The sequence below is a fragment of the Monomorium pharaonis genome, chromosome 10 (assembly GCF_013373865.1).
Source record: "Monomorium pharaonis isolate MP-MQ-018 chromosome 10, ASM1337386v2, whole genome shotgun sequence".
NCBI classification, from domain to species: domain Eukaryota; kingdom Metazoa; phylum Arthropoda; class Insecta; order Hymenoptera; family Formicidae; genus Monomorium; species Monomorium pharaonis.
The window spans coordinates 4156606-4179346 of record NC_050476.1 but is presented as its reverse complement, the minus strand read 5'-3'; the positions used below and the strand labels follow the sequence as shown (position 1 = coordinate 4179346).

The 22741-nt window shown below is 42.0% G+C and overlaps 1 protein-coding gene across 7 annotated transcripts in view; it reads right to left on the bottom strand.

The window, feature by feature from the left end:
• Nucleotides 1–2273: 2273 nt before the first annotated feature.
• LOC105830822 overlaps nt 2274–22741 on the bottom strand; it is a 232470-nt gene continuing 212002 nt past the window's right edge. For all 7 annotated transcript variants that reach the window (XR_004964778.1, XR_004964777.1, XR_004964774.1 and 4 more), the window contains one exon: nt 2274–7586. The gene's annotated coding sequence lies outside the window, so the exon portion shown is untranslated. The remainder of the gene's footprint in view (nt 7587–22741) is intronic.

Genomic DNA, 22741 nt, shown 5'->3' with positions numbered 1-22741 from the left:
TGTGAATACGTATATGCGCGATTAGAGATTTTCGCACATTACAAATTCTCTGCAAAGAAAAAGAAATTAAAAATTCGCTCTATTTGCATAGCGAAAAATACTTTTTTGTAATCCTCTGTTAATCTACGATTAAATATTAACTTTTTGTATGTCATGTCGTTCATTTGCGACATAATTCTAAAATTCTGACTTTTTAGTTGTCTGCAAAAGAGATTTCTGATTAGAATTTAATACATTGAGAGTGACGGACTTATGATGCTTTTATTACTAAATAATGTATATTATCTATTCATGAGTAAATTAAATTACACCAAAATTGCATTTAATTAAAGAATTTAATGATTTAAAATGTCTTTCTTTAATTATGTCATTATTGTAGCAAATAAACGATACATGCTATTATCGGAAACTCTACAATCATAGGTCTTGCATCATATTTTTCAATCGTTCAAATTCGTGAGTACGTCCAATGCTTTATCTTTTCATCGACAAACACTTGACATCTGATTTCTGTCCGCGATCACCGTTTAAGACACCGAGAGTCGCGAGAGAATGAGATGCGGTAGAACGGCGAGAGCGCACCCGGCGTGGATTCCCCGCTGACGCGAAAAAATATACGCCAACGTTCGGTCACGCTGGGACCTCTCCTTTCGTCTCTCGGATGCGACTTCGTGGAAGCGGCGGGGCCCTTTGATAGCGATGCCGGGGCCTTTCGAGTCTCGCGTTCCCGATGTACGCACCGGGCTCGGTGCTGGCGAGTTTCAATCGAACGAAATTGCGCGTAATTACGCGCGAGCGCGCGCTTAAGCGTCTAAGATTGAAAGGAATCTCCGGCGCCTTGTGATGCATGCGCACGCGTGTGCATACGTACACTCGCGCGAGCGAGCGAACCGTGAGCGGCGCGTAATTACGTGTGCATGCGAGAACACAAGCATCCGCGACACCGCGGCGAAGTTTAAGCGTTCAATTTCAATTGATATTAATCGAAATAGCAGTAAACGCTGAGCGAGCGAGAAAGAGAGAGAAAACAAGCGGATCGGTATAATTACGCGGTCATCTCTTTCTTCTATCTGCATTTCGAGATCTACGTTTTGCGCGTCCGCCGCGAGTTGCGAGCGACGTTTCTGACGCGCGTTACGGCCGCGCGCGCTCACTGCAGAAATGCAGAAATCATGTCACGCGTTATTGCGAGCGCCATAATAGCGCGTGTATAGCGCGCTCGGAACGAGGCGAGATTATACGGCCGCGCGATGACTCGGAGCTTCGCCGACGCCACATCTAATTAATATGCGCCGAACCGAGTGGCGGAGAGACAGGCGCGAATCGGAAAGTGAATTCTCGTGTCCGTTTATTTGGCGCGGATTTCATGTCGATCCGCGAAAACACTGTCGGTCTACGCGAGAAACGAGATACGTGCGTAATTCACTTCGCAGCATAATTGTATAGAATTAGGATCGTATCTAAACTGTCGTAAAATAATATCGAATAATCTATTAAACTAACACTGAAAACATCAGCTTATATAATACGAGTGAATTATCAAGTGATATAATTTAATCTTTACTCTGTGTCCTGTTTTAATCTTTGTAACATGACTCCGCGACTCACGTAATTTATAAGTTACACATATTACAATCATCAGAAGACAATACCATTTCTCGAAGCAAATCTTTATTAATAAAATTTTAGTTATCAATTATTAAATATATTTTTCAGGTTCTATTTAATTCCATGTCGATATGGGTTGCCAAACTTGAAACGCAACTATAAAATTGAGCTAGAATTAATAAAAATTGATCGCCATCCAATTAAATTGATCATCAATTTGATTACGATACTACAAGCATTAAAAAATGTAAAAAATTTATTGCAAAAAAATATTACCCCAAATATTAATTTTAGCTTTAGTTTATGATTGCATTTCAAACCCAACAATTCGTATCAGCGCGCAGTTATACAGAACTGAAATATATTTAATAATTGATACTGAAACTTTATTAAACACCAAGATCCGCTTTGAACTATTACTGCTTCCCTTTCCGCTTCCCTATATATGTATTATAAATTCAATTTCTCTGAAGCATTATATTAAGATTTATAGAAATATAAAATAATTTAATTTAAAAATTAAAAAATTTCATTGAATTTTTTACTAACATAATTTAAGCTAAATTAAAAACAAACTAAAATTAACTGAAACTATTAATTACACATCGAGTTACTGTTCTTTTTTCTTCCTTTTTTTCTTTCAGGTAATGAATGTTTAACTCTCATTAATTTATTAAACAATACGTATTAATTATTGAAAAATATTGAGAATCATAAATTAGAGCTGCAATTTTAATCAAATTGAAATAAAGTGCTCTCAAGCTATTTCTGTGCCCGTTGTTTTTTTCTTTACAGCGCGGGAAAAAACTAAACACAAACCAGACGGTTAAATATTAACGTGAATAACGTTATCGGGACGCGCTGGAAATTTAGTGCCAAAATATCGTCCTTACCCGAGAGACATTCTCCAACGCCGTTGATTCAGGTCGCGCGAGCATCCTCGTGGAAAGCCGGAAGCCGGAGAGGTCTCTATTCGTCGCGTACAATTCCCAGGCTCGTTATCGCGATATACGCTTTGTACGGCTGGTCCACAAGCGGGTCCACTCGTACCGTTCTAAATGCAGTGGACCACCGGGGTTGACCGAGCCACATGGCCGCCATACTTTGTGCAACAGCACGCCACGTTGACGTATACGGAAACGAGCACACATACGTATTTACGTACGCAACCATCACACCAACACGTACACGCGTACGGGAATATTATAGCGAGATCACGATTATCCCTGGACGGTTCAAGAGAGGGCGTGGTGCGCCACGCTCTAATTATCAGCTCTTCATTTCCTTATCTTCGGGGTACGGGCGCGCTGCTCCTGTCGTCTCGTCGCGAGACAGCCGACAGTGATGATGTAGGTACGGACCGATCTCTCGCTCGCGCTCGAATTTTTATGATATGCTTTCGAAGACATCGAGGAGAGGAGAAACCCCATTGTGTAGGCGTGTCGAGACTTAACGCGTAGTTTTTGCACGCTTTTTCCCATGCGGGTCGCCAATCGATCCGATCTCTCGTTTTCTTTCTTTCTCCCGCCTGCCTCTGTCTGCCTCGAGAAAGGGGTGAATGCGAAGGTGTATGATTTATGCACCGAGAAATAGGCGCGTGCCCCGACGGAAAAATGCACGCGAGAGGTGAAGGATTGCTTTCGACGCGCCGCCGCGATGCAGGTAACTCGATATCACAAATTGATACGTAGCTGCGAAAACCTGGCTTATCACGCGTTCCGCCCCGGTCGTACATTTTCTGTAATGGCGGAAGATTTTAAAGCGCCCTCGAATGCGCGAGTGTGCACGCGATTGTGTTGCACACGTCAATTGCTGATCAGTTTATCACTGTCACGGATTTAACGCGAGGTGGCAAAGTTACGAGCTACAACCGAGTGATGCGTAGCGCCGATAAATCACAATAAAATTTCTGCAAGGATCATTTTCATTTTTTGTCATAAATGAGAATTTTCGGATTCAATATCATATAGTTACATTTCACGCTCCATCATTATTAACTGCTGACGCCGTGCACAAAATATGCGTCTACGCGTCTGTGTGATGTTGAAAAAGGGGAAAATACTCGTGCAGTTTCTAACTAGACATCGTTATATAAGACATATGATTACATGATCACCTTAAGATACGTGCTAAAAGATCACTCTTAAATACATATAATTATCGAGGCAATATTTTTAAAGAACGTTTTGCCGATCAACAAGGTGATTAACAGAAAATCACGCATACGTGTTTTTTTTTTTCAAACCTTTCATACACATTACATGTTTTACACGCAATTCACCTAAACCGCATATTCATTTTAACGAGTTTCACTGCCGCCCTACTTTCCGTGCGCACGCACTTTTCGCGTTTGTGAGTTATTTTTTTCGTTCTCGTAACTCTTTCCCGCAAATTTTTTTTTTAACGGTAACGACGCGTTACCCTTTGAAACGCAAGCTAAACGGAAAACAACGTCGCCGTTCGTCATCGTCGTCTCGCGCGAGAGAAAAATCCAACATTTTTCCCAACCCCTGTGACGCTTGCCAAGACGAAGAAGGGAACACGCTTCTGCTTACGCGTATGCATGCATACGAGTGCACGCGACGATGCACTGCGCATAAGTACATGGGGCAAGGCGAAGAATTAGAGGAGTGCAATCCAAAGGGACAAGAGGCGAGGGATGCGAGAAAAAAAACGGGGTAGCAGTTAAGGCGTACCTACGCACGGCCTACGAGGGATCAATGCACCCGTCAGGGTGCACTGCCCTGGCGAGTGCTCGTGCGCACCGCGTGTATGCATCTTCGTATGCAACCTCCAGCCCGATTTCCTCCTCGTCAACCCCTATTTCTGCATGCAGTATCGCCCCTTTCTCTTCGCCCGATCTTTCGTTCTTCTTACGCCTCTTTGTCGTTCGCTGTCTCTTTTTCTCATTCTCCCTCGATCCTCACATTTCCATCGGTATCGTGCCGTTCTCCCTCCGCCTTACCCTTTGCTCCGATTTCTCACCCTCCTCGACAACGCGCGTATGTACACGGTATGTTCCCTTATTCTCTCCTTACCTTCCCCGCGCGCTCCTCTCTTTTCGCACACTCACTCCCGCCCTAATGGCACCTCTCGTCCCTTTTCGCACTTTTACATTCGCGCAAAACCCTACTCTGACCCTAAGAATAATTCCTTCCATATGTCGTATGATCTACATACATATGTGAGTGAAGGAGAAAGAAAGAGAAAAGAAAATGTGATATGCAACTACGAACAAGCAACCAAGATCAACATACTCTCTTTCGTAGTCCATTTCTCCTTTGACGTTCGTCCACTTTACGCGTAAACGTGCGAAGAGTACGACGAAACGTAAAGCACCTAGTTGCACTGAACTACGTGGGCATGCAACCCTTCACGCAATCCGGAAAAGGGTCGCTGGGTGGTCTAGATTTTTTTAAGTACCCCTGCAGAGGCAACTCGACTCGGTTGCCAAGAGGGAAACGCTAGGCGAACATAGCCGGTTACGCTGATTTTCTCCTCGTCATACTTCACCTCTTCCTCTTCCTCCTACTCCTCCTTCCTCTTTTACTCCTCCTATTTCCTCCTTCGTTCCGCGCATGTAGGTCTAATCGAGAGGTTTCGTGGCACGGTTTCTGGCCTCTCGATAGAACGTGCCTCACGCGGCGCGTTTCTGGCGCATCTTTATCACGCTAATGTACGACACTTGACTTCTTTTCCTACTCGCTCAGCTGATCTACTCAACCTGTCTTGTAGTCGCGGTGCTCCGGGACACACTGTTATGGAACGGAGTCCATTAAGGGGTGCATCTCTCCTCCCCTCCCTTTTTTCTCTTCTTTTTTTCTTATATCTCTTGCTTCCTGAAGCCCGAGGAACTGCTCTTACCTTTTTATAGAACATTGCCGCTACGTCCACACGACTTCCGTTTCCAACGAAAATTTATTATCCGCCACAGTCGAAATAAAGTGAAAACAATTTCAACGACGTAAGTGGTTTCTTTCGACTCGAATTTCCGGGATTATTTTCTCTACTTAAGCTCGCAAATACATATCTCTTGAGGAGGTAGCATTTCTAATGTAGTTATCTATTTGTACAGAATCTGCTTTACACTACGATTTTGTATTCGTAAATGTAAATATTAATATCAATACGCGACAAATAATAACAAACCGAATTCTGTACGAATTATACCTCAATTACTGAGACAAATCCTTCCAATTAAAAAAATTAAATTAAATCAGCGGTTATCCTTCTCCATTGCAGACATTGAATTTCTATAGGACAGTTCGCGCCGAGGGAGACGCGCCAACGTTATAAAAAAAGCACACCTATCAATCCCGGCATCACTCCCGCCATCAAATAAGGCAGGAGACACCGCGCGTGTTCCCGGCATCAGGAAATCGCAGCGGGCACGTCCCTCCTGACGTGCACTTCATTCTTACATCAGAGACGTACTTCGCTAGTCAGTCGGGCTAACGACTGCGCCGCAGCTCGCTTTCAATTCGCCGCACATTACCGAGCGTCCGCGAGTCTCTCTTCGGGAAACCGTGTTCCATGGGCTTCCTTCGCGGGATCTAGTTCGTACCTAACTCGCGCCCGTCGCGATTGTCGGTGCGAGATTTACTTCACGAGAAGGAGAGAAGAGATCCATCGATGACTCGGTGGTGGACTCAACTAGACCGGCAACCAAGAACGTGAGCACTCGCAGGCGACTCGCGGGTACTCTCGCGTTTATCTGCCGACTGTGACAGGTGACTCGAGAGAACACCCTCTCCTTACCATTATTCGTGTTCGAACGACTATCGGGGCCCGGGAGTCATCGAGAGAAAGAAAGAGACGCGGTTGATGGCGCGTTGGCGTATTCCAATTTATTGCGAACTCGCTCGTCAGCTCGTCGAACGACGGACGACGGCAACGGAGCCCGAGACCACCTGAGGCGCGTCTTTTGCCCGCGAGCGAATCTCGCCGCAGACCCCGACAGTACATTATATCGCTCGGTTTTCCACGGCGATTGGTTTAAACAGCGCACAATGATGCTCGCTGATGGACGTCAGCATATGTCTTAAGATTTCTTGATTCTATATACAATCAATAACATCAATATGTCCGATACCGATATTACTCATAAAAATATAAAATAGACAGCAAAATGTAATTATTTTATTATTGTAAAAGAATGAATTTCCAATAATTATTTACATTATTGAAAATACATTTATAAATTTATGGTATTATATTCTTTTAATTTCGATAAAACGAGTGCTATATGTCGTGCTATTAAGAGGTAAATTACGAAAGTATGCGCGATTTTTTTAACGTCGCTTAAACAAAATTTGGGGTCTACAAATTATCAATACGCATGCGAGTTAAAAAGAAAACTGAAAATATAGAGAATATGAAGATAAACTCGATTGAAAAATAAAATACAGAAAGGATTATTCTCTATTCTCATAAAGTGTCGACAGCGATGCTCGAATCAACAGAGCAAGAAAGAAACAACGGTGAGCGCGCGAAATGCATGGATATGAAAGAGATAACCAGATGACGAAGGAAGAGGTGAATGCCTATCGAAGTGACGAGGAACGTAGAATACTATATTAAACCAGACGGTTTCCATTCTTATTCCGTATTCGGATGCGCGTTCGATTAACATACAGTTGCACCGCGTCGCGCTATCTATCCTGCTCCCCTTTTCGCGTTCCCTCTCCCCCCGCGAACACGCACTCACGTCCACATTCCCATCGGGACGCGCCCGAAGGATATTCAAAAAAAATAGAGAGGAGAAAGGAGGCAAAGTGCATGTACTGGCGGCGGAGCACTGTATGTAAAATCGACGGAGGTATATAATAATGTTTGCGCGCTCGCGTTTCAAATCAACTCCAATGGGCATTGATCTTTGATCTTGAGACGCGAACGTATGTTTACTTACCTCGTGCTGTCGCGATGTCTCTCACCCTCGCTCCCTTCGCTCGTTATCTACGAGTTTCCATCGGCTACCACTGAAACATTCGAGTTAAGATTTCTTTTATGAAAAAGGCATTTCTCTTTTTATGCTTAGTGTGCTATATATTATATAACATTAAGATATATTACTATCTTTCTTTCTTTTGATATTTTCCTCTGTGTATTTATTATATTTCTCGATATTACATTAGAATGACGTTAAAAGACGGCATTAATCAAAAACGGATTATTTTCAATTTTATTTTCTACAGCAACTTATACTGACTTTGCCTTATTGTCCGATTCTTATTAATTTTTATTTTAGAAATGTGGAAACTCAGAATGATTGTGGCTGATATTTTATGTATGCATTCAAATCTACGCTTATGCGTAATAATTTGATGAAAAATTGTAAGTTATATATGCAGTGCGGTTAAATAATAATTACAAAAGCTATATGACTATTTTATGCTAATATTTTTCTCTTTTGTTTCAGGTAAGTAACATTACATGCTGATTATTTCTCCGAGGGATGCAAGGTGTGTATCTTGTATCTTATACATATTAAATGTATAAAAAAATCAAATAAAAGAATTTTCTGTATTTTTTCACACAAAAAATTATTTGTAAACTTGACATCAGGTTAACATTTTCACAGAAAAAAGGTTTTAAAAATTCACAAAGATATATTATCAGTGTTAAATCAGAAAAACATTGATAAAATTCGGTTAAATGTCACGCAATCAATAAGATACTTTTAATCAAGAACGAACAGCATAATCACTGAGCACATCCTCTACAATCAGTATAATCGTACCTACAATATCGAAATACCATGATACACGCGATACCGACGATACGACCGCATTAGCCTTAATCGATTACACCCGGGCTAATTTCCGAACGTAATACAGTTGCAGTCGGCGAATACACCGAACGATTTAACGCTACCGCGTAGTTTCCAATACGAACTGGCAAAAGGCCGGCTTGCGCGCACTCGGGCGGAAATTTACTGGCTGGGCGGACAGTACGCGAAATTCAAAACAGGCTCGTAAAAGAAAGTGGCACGGTCGCTGACGCCCGTCCCGGTAATCCGTATCTTTATCGCCCTTTACGCCGTCGCGGATCACCTTTTGAAGGGATCGCCTCTACGGTGGCGTTTTATTACCCCGCCAGCGCGGCGTTTCGTTCCGCGTAAGGACATCGCCGTCGGACTGACAACGTTAAGCGGCTTCAATGGGAATCATAAACGATCGTCGCGATCGGTGGTATCGTCGAAATAACACCGGGCTTCGGAATCTGCCTCATTTAATGTTTACGACTTACTAATTTGACATTTGACATTTTTGCCCCTCCATCGAATTTGTCGCCAACCGCGCGACAATTTTATAAGCCCCTTCAAACAACCTTTTTCTATAAAAATATAATTATATAACGAACATATGCTAAGATCATAACTAACTATCTCGAATCAATGCACGGACTAACTATAGTACGATTGATATCGTCGACTGTCACATCGCGACAAAAAAATGCTGAATATTATACGCACCCGCGTACGAGCCACTTGCGTATACATACGCGATTCTCAGGGCGTATGCCTGTCGCGGATGGGCACTAAATTAAGGCAAAAGAAAAAGAGATCGCGAACCGAACCGGACGGGATGAGAAACGGAGATGTGAGGGGCACGGGCACAGAGCCGGCGAAGAAAAGGTAGAAACGACACGACGAGCTAAAGAAAGACGAAGATACATTACCGGGACCGAGAAGAAGAGGGAGAAGCAGCCAATGCACATGCATAGCTTGTGCGACACGCATCGATCAATCATTCGCTAATTATGCCCGTGATTTCTTTCTGCCGTGATGGCCCGGCCGTGGCGAGGCCATCGACCTCGTCGTCGTCGTCGCGAATGGATCGGCCGGCCACGGCGGAAACGCATGCTCGCTGCTTGCATCCTCCCTTCTTCGAATCCTCCGGACCGTCCTCCCGAAGAAGGTGGAACGTCTGGGACAATCGACAGGGACGAAGCCAAGGAGCTGGAATAAGGTGATGGTTAAGGAGGAGGAGGAGGAGGAGGAGGAGGAAAAGATTGGGAATGTCGATCGGACGGGGAAGCGTGCGCGGAAAAAGTCCGTAGGAAGGAAGAAGAGATAAGCGGAGACAGGCGGGCGCAGTCACTCGGAAAGTAGACGTATTAAATGAAATTAAGCAATTAAGCATTTAACCGAATTAGCACACCGTAGAGCACGGATACGCCCGGAAGAACGCGCCGGTCGTTCGTACGGAACGCCGGTTTTCCGGCTCGGCCCCGCTCCCTCGAGTCCCGACGATCCGTCGAGCCTCGTCTCGTTAATTAATTAAGGCCACATTTACGCTAAAGTCGGCTTAGTCTTTCCTCTGGCTCGTGGCAGAAAAATTTGCACCGTCAACGCGTGATGCGACAAGTTTTTACGATAGCAATCGCCTACTGTCGTAGCAGTTGATGTTAAAAGTCAGACACATTTTTTTTTTATAGCGATCTAAGTATAATATAATTATTATAATATAATTAAAAATATTATTCTTTATATAATTAAACATTCATTCTTCAATCACCTATACTTTCCAAATCGAAAAATTAAAAGTATTGTTCACTTTTAAAATTATAATTGTCAAATTATTAACGATTCTATATATGTCTGGCATACTTCAACGTTTATTTCACTGTAATATTTATGATAAATTGATAGGGACTCAATTACGTAAATTACAAGCTCAAATATTTGTCCGGCTTTACCAAACAGAAGTCAAGATGAAGATCGGGATAAAAATATAAGGAAAAAAAAAACGTAAACTGACAAGTCTAGCTCCGTAAAATTGTCCATATCCGGCCTCGTGAAACGGAAAATTACGCACACCTGACCAAGTGTGCACAATGCATGAAACTTTCCGCTTCTGCTGATTCTAATCGGAAGGGCCCTCTGACAAGTCTAGTTTAAGGGTTTCGAGATCTCGACTGCCGCAATTCCCGAAGAGAAAGGGCTCTTCGGTAGCAGAAACAGGTAGTTGAACCATCGAGCGGATATGCGCTCCGATCGACGGAATGAATGGAGCTTGAATAACCGCGCTTGCTTGCATTACTACCAAATACATACCTACACTTTCTACAATCATTGCTCATGCTATTGCCGCACAACTTCTTCAATTAATATGGATCCCCTTATTTCATGCAATCGCCATGGTTAAAGCATGCAGGTCTTTTTTTTTGGCAAAATGCCATCTTTGGACAAGATACACGGTGGCATCCCGGACGGATATACGCTGCTGCTGCGCCCCTTGATTTATGTAGGTGCGAGCGAAAGAAAGAGAGAACGGGGCCGGACAGGATTCAGCGACAGGACGGACGGACGCAAGAGAGGACGACATTCGGACCCCGTCACAACACGGTGTCACTTCTCTGTCAAACCGGATTAGACCGACGGAAGGGTGGGGCAGCGAGCGAGGCTTTTTGTGCTCGTAGGAGCATGCTGCCGTGAGATCGGGTATATCGCGATAGGAGCCACGAGAGGCCCACGCGCGCGCGATCCGCGCCGCTTTCACCGCCGCGCCGTTCGAGCCTCGCTCTCCTACGGACGACGATAAATTCGTGGGTAATATTGATAGCGACACCGCGGGACAAGATCCGGCCGGCCGGACTTGTCCCTCGTCCGGTCGGGATAAATTCTTTTAGCGAACGAGTACGCGTCGCCCGGTAAAGCGCATTGTTGCCGGCGCAATCTATCTCTCTCGCTTCCCCAACGGTTAACCGACCCGCGGCGGGTTTCTCGATCATAGGTGGGCAGTGAGTTATGCGTGCGATCACCTTCGCCGAGATGCGAATGACGCGCGAGGATAATCCATCGTGCGAGCCCGAAGATCGCTCGATAGAGAGATGAAACCGATATCGCGTGGCGCCGTTGTCGCGAACGAGGCGGCCGCCGGCGCTAATTGAATCGAGTCGTGAAAATTGGCACCATCCCGAGACGCGAATGAGCACAAAGAGGGGAACAAAGAAGAACGCATACATTTCCTTGTGTCGTCGTTAGAGTGAATAGGTCGATTACTATTAGCAAAGCCATCACGAGCGAAGCCCGCCGAGTGGAATTGACAGACAACAGAATGACAGGACGCGAAAATCGTTTCAATGGATTATAAATTAATTTCTCAGAAGGGAGAATCTATTATCTAAACGTTGATAAATCAGCGAGATAATTATTTTCCATACCTGTCAGCGATAAGCTGAATTATCTTTCGTGAGCTTGTTTGTCTTTATTCGCGTGTCTTTACTCGGCTATCAATTCCCTCAACGAAATTAAGTCTCGCACATGCCGCCGTGCCGTAAATCATCATAAGACTTGATAGTCCCCCGCGTAGTGTCTCTATTGTGAACGGACATCTAATTTACGCGACTCGGACTCAGATGGAAGAGGCCGGTATTATTTTCGTTTGCACACGTCTCGTAGGATCGTTCCGAAGTGTCTTAGACGCGTAAACGAGCGGTCCGCCCGACAGTAGTCGACTATGTTTATTGCCACTGTTAATTACTTTACGGACGGTCATTACTGTCGTGGCGCGGTCATTTCGCGAGATAATGTATTACATCGCTGCGTTATGTACTGCCCCCTGTAATACTGAAAGCGCGAAATACGAGTTATCCAACGTGGGCGGGTAGGGAACGCCGCACCAGCTCGTAAACCTCGGATGAATCGTAGAATTTTTGCGTTGGAAGGCGCGGATAACGGTTCAGGTGCAAGATAAAATTGTTCGGCGTTTAGGTCGTAGAGATCGTACACGACTCCACAATTTATACCGATTATCTCGTTTCGTGGAATCTAATCGGTTTGCATCGTACGCAGTAAAAAACATTTTAAATTTCTGTTGATACCGGTCTTTGTTCAATTTTTTAAGTTGAAGTTTTAATTTAGTTATTAATTTAACTTAATGTGGTTGTATTATTTGAATTTATGTTAAATTAATAATCAACATTTATTAATTATAATGACATAGTTTATGGCTAAAAGATCAAACGCCATAAAAAGTGTAGTTTTAAAATATAAATTTTTCTAAGATAAATGAATAAAATGCATATATTAATCTATTATAAATGTTAATTTTATTGAGATATTCTTTTAGTAAAATTTGTTCTTTTAAATGTTTAGGACATGCAATATACGACATATATGTTACATGTAATACAAATTCTTTAACTGTGTATATGAACGTGATTTCAAACGTTAATTTGTACTTTTCTATTTTATTCAAGCTTCAAACATTATAGATTAATTAAATAATGTTTGCTATGTTATATTTAATTGCTCGGTTGAATAAACAGAGTATATAATATGCAACGCAAATAAAATTTTATCTAACTCATTCAACTTTTGATTAGCCAATTAAGTCAGTGAGATATCGCTACATGTTTATATATGTATAATTATATATCTGATTTGGGGACACATTAAAGAAAGAAAATTATTGGTGCAGACGGCATATGCGTTCTCGATCCGCAAAATAGACATTGGACGAACTGATCGGCATACCGATCGATCGCCAACCTTTTTCTCATTTTGTCAACCAGGATCTTGCGGTAAGAAGAAATGCACGAGGAACGCACAAGTATGATGCAGGTTGTAAGTAAGCAGTCGGTTTCAAAAGCGACTTTATTTAATTAATGAGGCAACGTTCGTTAAATATTTGACGCACAGATGGATGGAGACTGTCTAAATATAATCATAATTTTGAAAGAAAAAACTGGCAATATGTTCAAGCTAATTGTCTTGTTTCATACCTCAAATAGCTACGATAATAATAATGTTACCATAAATTACGTTTACACACCTTCAGAATTAATAACGCGAGTAATAAGCGTCAAATGAGAAAACTAATCCGAAAATAATACATCAGGCGATACTAATGACATAGCGTAGCGAGTTCTTCTGCCGGAATAGCACTACCTGTTCGAGTCTAAAACGATCTTAATTAATCAACAGGGTAACATACGCGCGCGCTCGTAAGACGAAGCATGCTGAGATATGAACGCTGTCCAGCAAACAAGTGTTTCGTATAAAGAAATGATCTGTTTGATTCGATGGTCTTTTCGATATACACTTTAAGTTTATCATAAATTAAATCAATTCTTAATTACAGTGAGTTACACAAATTATATATTTGTGTAACTGTAAATATCGTCGCCTTACGGTAATTATCAAATTATTAACTCAATCAATGTCATTACAAAATGCTAATTAGACTTCATGTTTAATTTAATCATATCGTGACGTGTACAATACTTTGTCTTGCAATAACATCAAATAATAACAACCCAATTACGTAAATACAAAAGAGAGGAAATCAATCGACGTGACGTCCTCATAATAATTTCCGATAATTAATTATATACATATTTTTTAATTCCTGGATATAGAAAACTGCTTAAGCGTATCGAGACGCGACGCGACACGCATGCTTCAGCCTTGAGACGTCACGTTTCGAACCTGTGCGACTCGATTCGAGGAAACCTTTCCTATGGACAAAGAACGGGTACTACTGCCGCAAGTACGTTTACGGACGTACAGCTGCTCGTCGTCGTTGACTGCTCTGGAAACGCTCGCGCCGTTTACAAGGGAGGAGATAAAAAAGATTGACGCAGAAAAGGAAACCGGAAAAATCCTGAAAGGAGGAGATTACACGGAGGACAAAGACGAGTGGATGTGGCTTTTATATCGAGACCATAATCATCATTTGACGATTTAAAACGACGACGCGCGAAGCATGCGGGGGTGAAGGCGCTGAAGGGATACGAGAGGAATGTTTCTCGTACGATGATGAAAATTACAGGCTTTACGCGACGTGTATGGGTTCCGCTCGTCGCGAGCAATTTTTCAGTCACCTTCTAATGACGCCTCCTACGGCTACCCGTTTACGGTTAACAATAATCATTCAATTACAGCGCGTGACGTGCACGTCATCCGGTGTCTACCGTGACCGTGGTGGCGCCGTCAGTTCTTTTCCGTGTACTTGGTTGTGTAAAACCAAGCGCGATCGCGGGATCAAGAGGGAAAGGGAAGAGAGCGTATAAGTCATTCGCGATAAGCTGAATCGCTTCATCACGATACAAATTGCAAAATCGCAAGCTCTAATAATAGCGCACGCGTGACAGTTGTTTTTACGGGAGCTGAGTGAGGAATTATTGAACGGGGACTACAGCGGGAAATCCGGTAAATCGTCGTCTTTTGTTGAAGGTACAATAAATCGTGTGTCAGGTATTCAGAGCCCAAACGAAAACGAGACTGCGAAATACAGGAGCGATCTGAAGATCTCTCTCTTTCTCTCTCTCTCTCTCCCTCTCTCTTTCGCGCGTGGAGCACAGTTTTGCGAGTCGCATTCACACGCGAGCGAAATTCGACACGCGCGCATCGTGCGTGCGTGCGTGCATGTACGCTGTCGATCGCTTGCACGCGGCTGCACCCAGCGAAACGAGAATGTTTATTTAGCTGTCTCCGCTCAGCTCTTCGTACTTATCTACCTGTTCCGTTCGTCTCCATACGCCGAAACGCGTACTAAGCAAACAGCGTTAATCATCTGATCCCTGGTTAATTTTTTTTCTCTTCGCGCTGAGAGTGATGTCATTGCCGTCTGATAACATCCGCTATGATATCAGCGTAACAATTACGGCGAACGATAACGATAAGAGGCGGCGTTCGGATAAGAAAGACGATTACGCGGAAAAGGTATAAGCACACTTTTTAATTGTATTTATGTTAAAAGCGATTGTCGCATGATGTTCGCGTGATTCATAGGAAATGATTAGATTTTGTCATTGAAAAGAGTCGTAAATATTTATTAATATCGCTATGTACAGATTAAACCACAAAACATCCGTAACGCGATCATGTTGAATTGCTGCACCATATATCGCGATTACAAATTTACAAACAAACGGGGAACAAACGCGCGGATGTAACACTTTCTTTTTTGTCGCGTTTAATTTGCCATTTCTTATAGCACCAGTCGTATAAAGCATTTTTACTTCACCGCGGACAATAGCGCGCCATTAGCGACAGGAAACGGCAATTGCCAGAAAGAGTAATTATGATGCAACGTTGCAGATTTACGCTCCAGAGCGTCCCGATAGTATTCACGTTCCCGCGCGGATTCCGTCTTGATTGGTAATTTTTCGAAAGCAAAGAAACTGCGATTCGCCCCGGTCGATTTAGCCGGGCCGCAAAAAAATCGCAGCGTCACGTGTTGCGTGCCTGCATATCTCGGCTAACACTACGGCAGATGGGCAACGTCCCTTTCCCTACATTCTGCACGATCCGGGCGGAGAGTCCCATTTTCTGTCCTTCTTCAACCCACACACCGGCGAATTCCAAGAAATGTCCTGGTATCACGCGGCATTATCTATTGTCGAGAACGCCTGGAAAGATTCTGTATTCTACATCGTCCCCCGTTTAATCGAATAAAAATTAGCGTATCACCTTTACGTAAATTCAATTATGTCAAGAGATCGCGACAAAACTGCATATAAATATTTTATATGGCACGCGCGCGAATTTTGCAATTAAAAGCGACTTACGCTTTATGCGTGGCGCTGCAAATTGTCGGCAATCAAGTAAGATGAATTGCACGACACGCGTATAATTTGATACGAAAAAGATATATATATATACGCGAGACGTAACTCGCGAATATATATACGACCAGATACACTTTGACGCAGCATCTGTAAACATTTTTCTTTTTTCATTTATTTATTACGGTGTCCTCTTTGACGCGGACGAATCACGCTCGCTCGGGCAGATGCATGCCTCGCCGGCATGCACAAATTGCACGCAAATTCCCACACCGGGCCGTCAGTCGTGGCTTCGTGACACTTTGCTCTTTTGTCACGGCGCATCCTGCCGTGTGTAAAAGACAGATCCTTCGGGCGCACACTACGGCCGTTCGTGCAAAGCAAAGCCAAGCAAAGGAAAGCAAAGCAAGTAAAGCAAAGTAAAGCAAAGCAAAGTGCGCGGCAAGCAAGTTGGTTCCTCGACCGAGTCCACGTCGAAGTCGGCTGTCTCAGATTACGTCGTGTCACCTCGCCTCGGTTGGTCTGGTTCCAACACGCGGGAGAGAACACACGTGTTAACATCTTGTCAGCCAAACCCTCCGAAATCGGTGGAGCTTGGGCTCCGTTCGTTCCCTCGTACCCGGCCAGTACCGAAGACTTGGGATCTCGAAAAGTGATCTTCCCCAGGGGGAACTTCATCGTCTTGTTTCGAAATCGAGACAATGATAAAGAGTATAATTATGTCGTTTGTGAGAATATATGTGCCACTCGTTAAAATAACGAATGATTATCGACTAACAATAAATCACGCATATGTTATATCTATATCGCTTTTAGTTCTAAAAGAATTGTGTCTTACGTCTTTTTTTTATTCACAAATTAAATTTAAAATTCACTCGAAACAGATTTTGTTTAAAAAATGCGAAAGAGAGAAGGGATTAATAGTATATTGACATTTAATAAGAAACGAGAACTCTCGAAATTTTGATTCCAGGATACATAATACGTTATAACAACGCGTATCACGCGAGTACATGTGAGAGCACATCAGATTTATCTACAGTCGACTCGGAGAACAGGAAGAAGGAACGGCGATCACGCTTGAGTTAAGGACTGTAATCGGTTTCCCAGGTTCGGCGATCGGACGAGAGACAAGATTTGCCATCGAATCGTTAAGGCGGTTAAGCGCTTTCGCAAATGGATCCGGACACAATGGGCTCGTGGACTGCAGAGAGCTACGGTCGATATGAGAATGTCAGCAACGCGGGGCGAGAGTTTAGAGTACGCTTTCACGCGTTTATCGCGCGTTATATTTTTATTGCCTCTCTCTCCCTCTCACTCTCTCTGTGTCCGGGGTTATGGATATATCCTGGATTAGTTTCAATGTGTACGCAGCTGAGACCGCGCACGGTGACCGCCGCACGGTTTCCCATATGCACGAACCCTAGTACCCTAACTATCCGAGGGATCAATAAAAGCGCATCGACGGCTTCATCTTCCGATAACGGTCGGGCGCTCATAAACGCTGCGGATTGTTTTAAACGAACTTTCGCGTAATTTCACCGAGCAGCGAATGATTCTCATTACAAATGTGCCATTACGTTTTTACACGTCTTTCCGATGGGAACAATGACACTCGCTGTGAAATGAACTTTTGCGTTCGATGGAGAACGAATCTACGAATTTTATTATATCAGACCGAACGAGGGGGAAGAGATATTCTAACCCGTATCCCGTATTTTTCGATCGTGGAAAGAGGATTATACGAGTCAGCGACACAATCTGTTAGGGAGAATAAAGCACCCTCGTTATAATGAAATGTTAAAGCGATAATGTTATCGAGGAAATTTGTCATGGATCACAAGTGGATTACAAGTTATTAACAAAACCCTCGAGTACAACGAAACGTCAAAAAAGGGTGCTCGCGCGTGTGTAGCGCGGAAAATTCAATATTAAAATCGAGTTGCGAGTGTAATGTCGCGCGTGACGTTATAATAGCCGAATGTTAACGAGTTCGCACCCATGCACGCAATATGCGATCCTCGATCAACGAGAGAGCGGCGCGTTTAATAACCGTTCCAGGAAATTAGGGTTGTCAAACGCCCAATTAGCATTTCCATTGTAATTAATGGCGAGAATCATACGTATCCAATGAGTGCCTGTGTTCGAATTCATTCCATTGGTGCATATATCGATTGTCAAAATATTGTATTGATCCAAGAGTATCTCTTCCACGGGAATAAAATTAATCTAAAATAGACAAAATCTCTAATGTTTCAATTGCTATCATTTTACGATAAATTAATTAAAGTCTCTAACAACCTGAAAAGACAATTATCGAAATTCATCCTGTTCATTTTTTTTTCAAAAACGCTTCACTGATAGTAATTTAATGAGTTAGTGCCTATATATAATTATTTTACATGTAAATTTTCAGTTTTATAACCTTTGTAATTAATTTTACGTACAGAATATGCTTATCAAAAATCTTACGTAACATTTCAAAAGCCCAGCATCTTCGTGTTGTGTGACAATATCTAACAACGTGCCGGGATAACGCGGCACGAACAATACTACTATTTGTTCGCCCGAGGGGCCTGGTTATCGGTCGATGAAAATTATCAGCGCTCCAGCAAGTAGGGATAAATTGTCTAGGCGATCGACATGGCTTCGAAATTATGTCGGCGGACGGTGCTCGCGTATCCCCCCGAAGACATTCCGCAACCGACGACGGGTCGCAGCCAAGGTGGAGGAGCGAGACCAGAAGAAGAGTGGAAGTCGCTTCCCGTTATTTACATCGGACCCCGCAGCAGCTCTGGGTAACCAGGCGGTATCCGAAGGTGGTATCCCGCGCGTACGGGATTACAAAGTAACTGATGAAGGAACGGACGGACGGACGGACGGACGGACGAAGGGATCGAGATGCAGCCGGGCGATACGCTAATGCCACGTCTGCAATGGCATTATAATACGGTGCACTCTCCTCTCTCCGGTGTGCACGGTTTATCGGGCCCGGCTGCACTCCGGCGGGTTCGTCGCCGGCACCGCGTCGATAAACGCTGGACCGTAGTACTCGCGGTAGGATTCGACGCTGCCACGCGTGATTGGCCCGAGTACGGTACGAGCAGACCCGCATTAAAAAGGCTTTGCATCGAGATTCGAGACACTGTCTGCAATCGCGCCCGGGCTCGATTATGCTTTTCATTGTCGCATGGTGGCTTCGTCCGGCCGGTTCGCGTTGGCATAAAATGCATTTTTCTCCGAACATATTTAAGACATACGACCACAATATTTTTGCATGTAAAATAATAAAGTGTTTTTCTGTACGCGTTGTCGTTTATGATATACCTGTATATAAATTACAAAGAGTTATAAAGATTTAGATTTTCTTTTTTTATTATTTTTGATGTATTGCGGATGAGAGATGTATCTTGTTGTGTCCGATTTGACGCTATTCGTAAGATAGGAAGAGAAAAAGAAAAACTGATAAATATTACAGCTATTTGTATGTAACCGTACATAAAAGATTAAAGTATGAAAATATTCAACGGAAACAAATGACACGACGATAAACGTAAAACAACTTGCTCGCAATTCCATCCGATGCAATATTTTATACTAAAAGTAACTGTTACTTGCAAAACAAAAGATTGAATGCGAGTCGTATTCACAAACACTTCGTAAAGAGCAAACCGATACTGTTACCGCCCACATATCGCAAGTGAGAATGAAAAGTATATCATTTGACTAACGACTGTTGATAGTTCTTATCGTTTCGAACTCAACAGGACTACTGGTTCGAACGGAAGTCTACATAGTCGATAATCCTTAATGTAACGTATATCGTAAACGTAAATTAACTTCAATCGATCAAACGTTTGAGTGGAATGTAGGATATAATAATACCCTATCGACTTTCCTAATTATGCGCTTTAGAATGCAATTAATTTTCACAACGTACACGCTATTCAATTTAATAGTGTCTGAAGCTGTGAGAACGAAGACCAAATTCCTTTGAACGCGCGATAATTTCACTTGGGACTGCGGAAACAGTCGATTTAATTTAATTTTCAGTCCGTGACCATATAAATTTCGCACGATCGCCAAAGTTACGTAAATTGCAAACGATAATTACATAAATGATCAATTGTCTTACAACGCGCGTTTACGTGATACACATAATTGCCAAAGTACAGAAGTAAAATAGAATTATACGTAAACAAATTCTAATGAATCACTATAACTTTATTTGTGTAAAAAAAGTCACATCAATAAGTTGTTCATATTATTTTTACGTAATTATCAATATCAATAAGTGCGTTCATCGCTATCACGAATCGATTTCGTGTTATATTAAAAATTAATTAAAATCATCAGAAAATTACTTTAAAAAAAATAAATTAAATACGATAAAATTAATTATAAATTAATAAAGATAATTTTTTGCGGTATTTTAGAAATGTTCAGAGCAAGTAAAGATGAGAAAAGTAAAGGGAAAATATTCTACCCCGAAATCATCGACAAGCACATGTATAGAAGCGAGTGTGCTACGCGCAATAGTAAACTCCGGACTCGAAGACAATAGCAGGCTCGGCTCCTAGGAGAAACCTTTCGCGTTGGCTTTTACAACAATTTATTCTCGGCACGCACACCCACCCGAGCGTTTACCGAACCACAATTCTACCCGCACAGCCCTGATGCGTTGTAAGTTTATCACGTATGCCGGCAATAATAAATGTTGTATTATACACGGTAGTACGTACGCGTCGTATATGCCCGTGAACGCCACGCTATCGGTATTCAACTTCGGCTTTCTAATCGTTGTAGGACAATGCGCTCTACAAAGGTGCGGGTCTTCGTAGTGACTCGAAGCACTTTCCCTTCTGTCATAAAATTCCATAGTTTTTACGAACTACATCAAAAATGTATATAAAAGATGCCAAAATAAATATGTGAAATTGAATTATATGTTTACAAAATTTATTCGTTCTTCTAATAAATGCAAACTGATAGGTAATAATAATTATTGCATGTTTTAAAACTTTATATATGCTATTAAAAAAATTGAACAATATTCAGATTGCCTCTAATTTAACCTTTATCAGTTGAAATATTTATCGCTTGCATTTATTTATGAATAGATGCACTTTAATGATAGTGAATGTTTATCGTTGTGCATAAAAGGTGATATTATAATTTACACGAATAAAATAATAAAATTCGTGTTTTGTAATCGTTAGCTGATCGCACAACTTGTCTAGCTAAAAAGAACTTCATTAATGCGGATGTAATTGATATGTAAACATAATTAAGCCGTGCTTCAGGTAAATAACTCGGATAAATAACTTCGGATAAACCACTGAAATGTTAATATTTGATACAACGGTAATTATTAGTTTTCAGGCAATAAATTTGTATTGCGATTCTTGCACGAAAATTAATGTTTACACACAACGTAAAACATGAGGAAAATTACAACACGATTACACATTACGCCTTTTAATATGCTTGTCTTTTAAAAGACGCTCGTATGCAGTTAAAAATTTTGCGAGCAGGTGGTATGCACACATGCAGAAACGCTCCGACGTATGTCAATAAGATTTCCTTTCACTTCGAATATATTGCCGTAATATCAATGCATACGTTCTGATAGCGCGCAATGAAATTGGATCACGTTTTCCCTACTTTTTACGAGATGCATATGATACTTCACAAAGTTATAAAAAATAAGGTACCAATAGAACTTGATTGTAGACTCGAGTCTGTAAAACCTTCTAGATCTATCGATAGAGAGAGGAAAACGTAACGCCCGAATGGCTCGTAACTGAATGATAGCGATCTTCCGAGCAACAATGGACTATTTCAATTGCTGCAATTATTATTACATTGGCCATTAAAGCGTATAAAAATCATGAATCTTTTAATTCGCCGTAAATTCACCGGGATATTTCTAAGATAGTGCCTCAAATGTAAGATAACATTTCAATCTTCAAATGATACAAATGTAAAAATTCTACGGACTGTTTTGACAAAAGCAAGTTAATTGTTCGCACGACACATTATTTTAGTAAGAACAGCAGTGATCTCATCGGCAGTGAGTTTGACATTCCCGATAAACAGAATAGCGAGTGTTAATACCAATTACAATGCAACGTGCGCGTCGTACTTTATTCAGCCGTGCTACACCACTGTAAGCGCGTTTACGATCCCAACGTGGGTTGGGTTTACTTCTTAGCTGGATTATGCGCCGGGGACACGGAGGATGTACGTAAATTTGTGTGTGCACACTATGCACGGGTTAGTAGCTAGATGACTATTATGCGCCCCGCAGTTTCGTTCTGTCGACGATGTATGATTTGGAACACGTGCGTCTCTAAAGATCATTAGACATCAGCCTTTTATCATCATGTTTTGACGAATAATAGTACGCCAGCTGGTTGACGCGTGGCCGACCAAAATTTTATTGCATGTTTTATTCTATTACATATATATTTCATTGATTTTCCAAACGCTCAATATAAAATATATTTAAAAAATTTAGAGATTAATAAAGTATATTTTTCTGTTTATTTTTTGTACTTATTATTGGAACTATAAATATAAAAATTTATATATATTTATATATATGTATACAATA